Source organism: Leuresthes tenuis, unplaced genomic scaffold, assembly GCF_036924035.1.
Source record: "Leuresthes tenuis unplaced genomic scaffold, fLeuTen1.0.hap1 SCAF_17, whole genome shotgun sequence".
NCBI classification, from domain to species: Eukaryota; Metazoa; Chordata; class Actinopteri; order Atheriniformes; family Atherinopsidae; genus Leuresthes; species Leuresthes tenuis.
This window is the reverse complement of record NW_027325371.1, coordinates 29,453,229-29,459,752: the sequence shown is the minus strand read 5'-3', so window position 1 is coordinate 29,459,752 and position 6,524 is coordinate 29,453,229. Positions and strand designations below refer to the sequence as shown.

General features: G+C 43.5%; 1 non-coding gene across 1 annotated transcript; it reads right to left on the bottom strand.

Moving 5' to 3' along the window:
• Positions 1-222: 222 nt before the first annotated feature.
• LOC140274290 (U5 spliceosomal RNA) lies at positions 223-336 on the bottom strand. Its single transcript, XR_011908257.1, has one exon. It is a non-coding gene; the product is annotated as a U5 spliceosomal RNA (small nuclear RNA).
• Positions 337-6,524: the final 6,188 nt, after the last annotated feature.

Here is a 6,524-nt window from a genome sequence, read left to right as displayed (position 1 = left end):
TCAAGGTGGCCAGAGTGTCGCCCACCCGCTGCACTGAGCACTCTTCAGCCCTTTTAAATGGTATAACTTTGCACTCCCGCACGCTCCAGCAAGCACCATTCAAGCAACAACTTTGCACTCCAGCTTCGAACATCGGCACAGTCGCAACAAGTAAGGCGACTCTACTCAGAGAAGTCACTCTGCACAGTAACAAGATTTCTTTTGCACAGACAGAAAGGGCTTCACCCGCAAAGGTAAAGCCTGCCAAAAATAGAAACAACTCATTAGTGCTGCTCTCCACAGAAATCTTTAGTAAAAGGCGAAAGACTTGTACGTTATGAAGAGAAACCAGAGTACGATTATCCGTCACTGCGGGAGCAGGGCATCAGGCTTGTTGGCATAGCCACCTTCCCCATGGTGAGCTTTGCTTGGTTGAGACACTTGCTCCCCCCCCCCTTGCTCCTCGGCTGACCAAGTAGGAACAATCGGGCCCTATTCGATGGCTGCCATGTCTTTTACTCTGTGCAAAAGACAAGGCAGCAACAAAAACACCACGAGAATCCCGTATTGAGGCTTTGTTCTGACCGCTCATTCGGGGTCGCATTTCTTTCAAGCAATTCTCCTGGTTAGCCCACACTCGGCTCGCTCCCATAGCCGTGTTAAAGTCTACTTCGCATTCACTCTCTTTTCCCATCAGACTCTTGGGATTTTATCTATAAAATGAATTCCTTCACTCAAACTATGTGAAAACTGCTTTGTCCTTAATATTTACCATGTCTAGAAAGATTTAAACAAAAAAAACAACGTGTACTTTGCAGTAAAAGAAAGAGCAAATCTAAAGTTTCAGGAATCCGAGAATAAGCTTACTTTCATGAGTTCTTCACGATTTCGGATTTTGCTATAAAATGAATTCCTTCACTCAAACTAAATTAAAACTGCTAAACCGCTAATCTGTTATATGTAAGGCAGATGTCAAATTCACCGAAATAGGATCAAAGGGTATTCGGCCAATCGAGCTGTAGCAACTTCGGTAAAAGAGTATAAGTTGAAGAGTTTGTGAATAAAGGTGTGCGCACACATAGTGTGCTGTACGAAAATAGGCAGGGAGCAATGCCGGCTGGGGTATATGTTCTTGTATGTTGTCTGACTGTTTGATTTGAATGTGTTGTGTAAGTGTCTTGTTGAATGTTACATGTTTGGGCTTTGACACGCTTCACTGTGGTTGTTAACTGTGTGGTGTGTCCTGAAATGTTATATGTTTGGGCTGTGTGACATGCTTAATGCTTGTCACTAGCTACCCACTTATTCATATACTATCAAAGTATGTCCGGACTTCTTATGTTGTCAGTTCCCATCAAAAGCGGAAGCGGAGGTCTTCGGATGCAAGTGGGTGTGAATATCCCACCATACAAGTATGGTGGAGAGGAAGCTGTGAATGGCCGACCATAGTAAAAGGCGGGTGAGAGAAGGTGCGAATGCCTAACCATACATCATCAAAAGAGGGAGCGGAGGTGTTCCGCTGTAAGACGGTGTGAATGTCCGACCATAGATGGTAAAAAGCGGGTAAGAAAAGGTAGTATGCCCGAATATACACCATCAAAAGCGGAAGCGGAGGTGTTCGGCTGCAAGTAGGTGTGAATGTCAGAGAATAATTTGCAAAAAGCTGATGAGAAAGGGTGAGAAATCCCGACTATACACCATCAAATGCGGTAGCGGAGTTGTTCGGCTGTGAGTAGGTGTGATTCTCCAACCATAATTGCTGAAAAATGTGTTAGAAAAGGTAAGAATGCCGGTCCATACATCATCAAAAGCGGGAGAGGTGGTGTTCGGCTGCAAGTAGGTGTGAATGTCCATTAATAATTGCTTTAAAACATGAAAGAAAATTTTCGAATATCAAACCTTACATGATCATTAGCGGGAGAGGAGGTGTTCAGCTGCAAGAAGATGTGAATATCCACCCATAATTACTGAAAAATGGGTAGGAAAAGATGCGAATGTCCAACCATAAATCATCAAAAGCAGGAGTGGAGTTGTTCAGCTACAAGAAGGTATGAAAGTCCAACCATGGTTTGTAAAAAGCGGGTAAGAGAAGGTTCGAATACCCGAATATATACCATCAAAAGCGGAAGTGGGGGTGTTCGGCTGCAAGAAGGTGTGAACGTCCGACCAAATATTGTAAAAAGCAGTTAAGAAAAGGTTTGAATATCCAACCGAACATAATCAAAAGCGGGAGCAGAGCTGTTCGACTGCAAGTAGGTGTGAATGTCAGATCATAATTGCTGAAAAATGTGATAGAAAAGACTAGAATGCCGGACAATACATCATCAAAAGCGGGAGAGGTGGTTTTTCGGCTGCAAGTAGGTGTGAATGTCCAGCCATAATTACTCACAAACGGGGGAAGAAAAGGTAGTATTTCCAGACCACACATGATCAAAACAGGGAATGGAGGTGGTTCAGCTGCAAGGTGTGAATGTCTGACTAAAGTTTGTAAAAACCGTGTTAGACAAGGGGCGAATGCCCGACAATGTATGATCAAAAGAGGCAGCGGAGGTTTTCGGCTGCAAGGTCTGAATGTCCAACCATAATTTGTAAAAATCGGGGAAGAAAAGGCTCGAAAGCCCGACTATACACCATCAAAAGCGGGAGCAGAGGTGTTCAGGTGCAAGCAGGTCTGAATGTCCGACCAATAATTACTGAAAAATGCGTAAGAAAAGGTGCGAATGCCAAATCATACATCATCAAAAGCAGGAGCGGATGTGTTCGGCTACAAGAAGGTTTGAATGTCCAACCATAGTAAGTAATAGGTGGGTAAGAAAAGGCTCGAATGCCCGACTATACACCATCAAAAGCGGAAGCGGAGGTGTTCGGCTGCAAGATATTGTGAACGTCCGACCAAAGTTTGTAAAAAGCAGTTAAGAAAAGGTTCGAATATCTAACCAAACATAATCAAAAGCGGGAGCAGAGCTGTTCGACTGCAAGTAGGTGTGAATATCAGATCATAATTTGCAAAAAGCTGATGAGAAAGGGTGAGAATGCCCGACTATACACCATCAAATGCGGGAGCGGAGTTGTTCGGCTGTGAGTAGGTGTGAATCTCCGACCATAATTGCTGAAAAATGTGTTAGAATAGGTAAAAATGCCGGTCCATACATCATCAAAAGCGAGAGAGGTTGTGTTCGGCTGCAAGTAGGTGTGAATGTCCAGCCATAATTACTCACAAACGGGTAAGAAAAGGTAGTATTGCCAGACCATATATGATCAAAACAGGGAGCGGAGGTGGTTCAGCTGCAAGAAGGTTTGAATGTCCGACTAAAGTTCAAATATATTAAAGAAAGCGGGAGGAGAGGTCTTCGGATGAGAGTGGTTGAAAATTTCCAACCATAATGTATAAAATGCGGTGAAAAAAAGGTGTGATAGAACACTAAAAGGTGGAGCGGAAGTGTTCGGCTGCAAGAAGGTGTGAATATCCGACTATATTTGGTGAAAAGCAGGTGAAGCAAGGTCTGAATGCCCAACCTTACATCATCAAAAGCGAGATCAGAGGTGTCTGGCTGCAAGAAGGCCATAGTTTGCCAAAAGCGGGTAAGGTGCGAATGTCCGACTAAATATCAACAAAATTTGGGGCAGAGGTCTTCGGATGCAAGTGGGTGTGAATATCCAACCATACAAGTATGGTGGAGAGGAAGCTGTGAATAGCCGACCATAGTTTGGAAAAAGCGGGTAAGAAAAGGTTTGAATACCCGAACATACACCATCAAAAGAGGGAGCGGAGGTGTTCCGCTGTACGAAGGTGTGAATGTCCGACCATAGTTGGTAAAAAGCGGGTAAGAAAAGGTTAAAATACCCGACTGTACACAATCAATAGCGGGAGCGGAGTTGTTCGGCTACTAAAAGGTGTGAAAGTCCGACCCTGGTTTGTAAAAAGCGGGTAAGAAAAGGTTCGAATGCCCGAACATACACCAACAAAAGAGGGAGCGGAGGTGTTCGGCTGCAAGAAGGTGTGAACGTCCGACCAAAGTTTGTAAAAAAGCAGTTAAGAAAAGGTTCGAATATCTAACCAAACATAATCAAAAGCGGGAGCAGAGCTGTTCGACTGCAAGTAGGTGTGAATGTCAGAGAATAATTTGCAAAAAGCTGATGAGAAAGGGTGAGAAATCCCGACTATACACCATCAAATGCGGTAGCGGAGTTGTTCGGCTGTGAGTAGGTGTGATTCTCCAACCATAATTGCTGAAAAATGTGTTAGAAAAGGTAAGAATGCCGGTCCATACATCATCAAAAGCGGGAGAGGTGGTGTTCGGCTGCAAGTAGGTGTGAATGTCCATTAATAATTGCTTTAAAACATGAAAGAAAATTTTCGAATATCAAACCTTACATGATCATTAGCGGGAGAGGAGGTGTTCAGCTGCAAGAAGATGTGAATATCCACCCATAATTACTGAAAAATGGGTAGGAAAAGATGCGAATGTCCAACCATAAATCATCAAAAGCAGGAGTGGAGTTGTTCAGCTACAAGAAGGTATGAAAGTCCAACCATGGTTTGTAAAAAGCGGGTAAGAGAAGGTTCGAATACCCGAATATATACCATCAAAAGCGGAAGTGGGGGTGTTCGGCTGCAAGAAGGTGTGAACGTCCGACCAAATATTGTAAAAAGCAGTTAAGAAAAGGTTTGAATATCCAACCGAACATAATCAAAAGCGGGAGCAGAGCTGTTCGACTGCAAGTAGGTGTGAATGTCAGATCATAATTGCTGAAAAATGTGATAGAAAAGACTAGAATGCCGGACAATACATCATCAAAAGCGGGAGAGGTGGTTTTTCGGCTGCAAGTAGGTGTGAATGTCCAGCCATAATTACTCACAAACGGGGGAAGAAAAGGTAGTATTTCCAGACCACACATGATCAAAACAGGGAATGGAGGTGGTTCAGCTGCAAGGTGTGAATGTCTGACTAAAGTTTGTAAAAACCGTGTTAGACAAGGGGCGAATGCCCGACAATGTATGATCAAAAGAGGCAGCGGAGGTTTTCGGCTGCAAGGTCTGAATGTCCAACCATAATTTGTAAAAATCGGGGAAGAAAAGGCTCGAAAGCCCGACTATACACCATCAAAAGCGGGAGCAGAGGTGTTCAGGTGCAAGCAGGTCTGAATGTCCGACCAATAATTACTGAAAAATGCGTAAGAAAAGGTGCGAATGCCAAATCATACATCATCAAAAGCAGGAGCGGATGTGTTCGGCTACAAGAAGGTTTGAATGTCCAACCATAGTAAGTAATAGGTGGGTAAGAAAAGGCTCGAATGCCCGACTATACACCATCAAAAGCGGAAGCGGAGGTGTTCGGCTGCAAGATATTGTGAACGTCCGACCAAAGTTTGTAAAAAGCAGTTAAGAAAAGGTTCGAATATCTAACCAAACATAATCAAAAGCGGGAGCAGAGCTGTTCGACTGCAAGTAGGTGTGAATATCAGATCATAATTTGCAAAAAGCTGATGAGAAAGGGTGAGAATGCCCGACTATACACCATCAAATGCGGGAGCGGAGTTGTTCGGCTGTGAGTAGGTGTGAATCTCCGACCATAATTGCTGAAAAATGTGTTAGAAAAGGTAAGAATGCCGGTCCATACATCATCAAAAGCGAGAGAGGTTGTGTTCGGCTGCAAGTAGGTGTGAATGTCCATTAATAATTGCTTTAAAACATGAAAGAAAATTTTCGAATATCAAACCTTACATGATCATTAGCGGGAGAGGAGGTGTTCAGCTGCAAGAAGATGTGAATATCCACCCATAATTACTGAAAAATGGGTAGGAAAAGATGCGAATGTCCAACCATAAATCATCAAAAGCAGGAGTGGAGTTGTTCAGCTACAAGAAGGTATGAAAGTCCAACCATGGTTTGTAAAAAGCGGGTAAGAAAAGGTTCGAATACCCGAATATATACCATCAAAAGCGGAAGCGGAGGTGTTCGGCTGCAAGAAGGTGTGAACGTCCGACCAAAGTTTGTAAAAAGCAGTTAAGAAAAGGTTTGAATATCCAACCGAACATAATCAAAAGCGGGAGCAGAGCTGTTCGACTGCAAGTAGGTGTGAATGTCAGATCATAATTGCTGAAAAATGTGATAGAAAAGACTAGAATGCCGAATCATCAAAAGCGGGAGAGGTGGTTTTTCGGCTGCAAGTAGGTGTGAATGTCCAGCCATAATCACTCACAAACGGGGGAAGAAAAGGTAGTATTTCCAGACCACACATGATCAAAACAGGGAATGGAGGTGGTTCAGCTGCAAGGTGTGAATGTCTGACTAAAGTTTGTAAAAACCGTGTAAGACAAGGGGCGAATGCCCGACAATGTATGATCAAAAGAGGGAGCGGAGGTTTTCGGCTGCAAGGTCTGAATGTCCAACCACAATTTGTAAAAATCGGGGAAGAAAAGGCTCGAAAGCCCGACTATACACCATCAAAAGCGGGAGCAGAGGTGTTCAGGTGCAAGAAGGTCTGAATATCCGACCAAAAATTAATGAAAAATGGGTAAGAAAAGGTGCAAATGCCAAATCA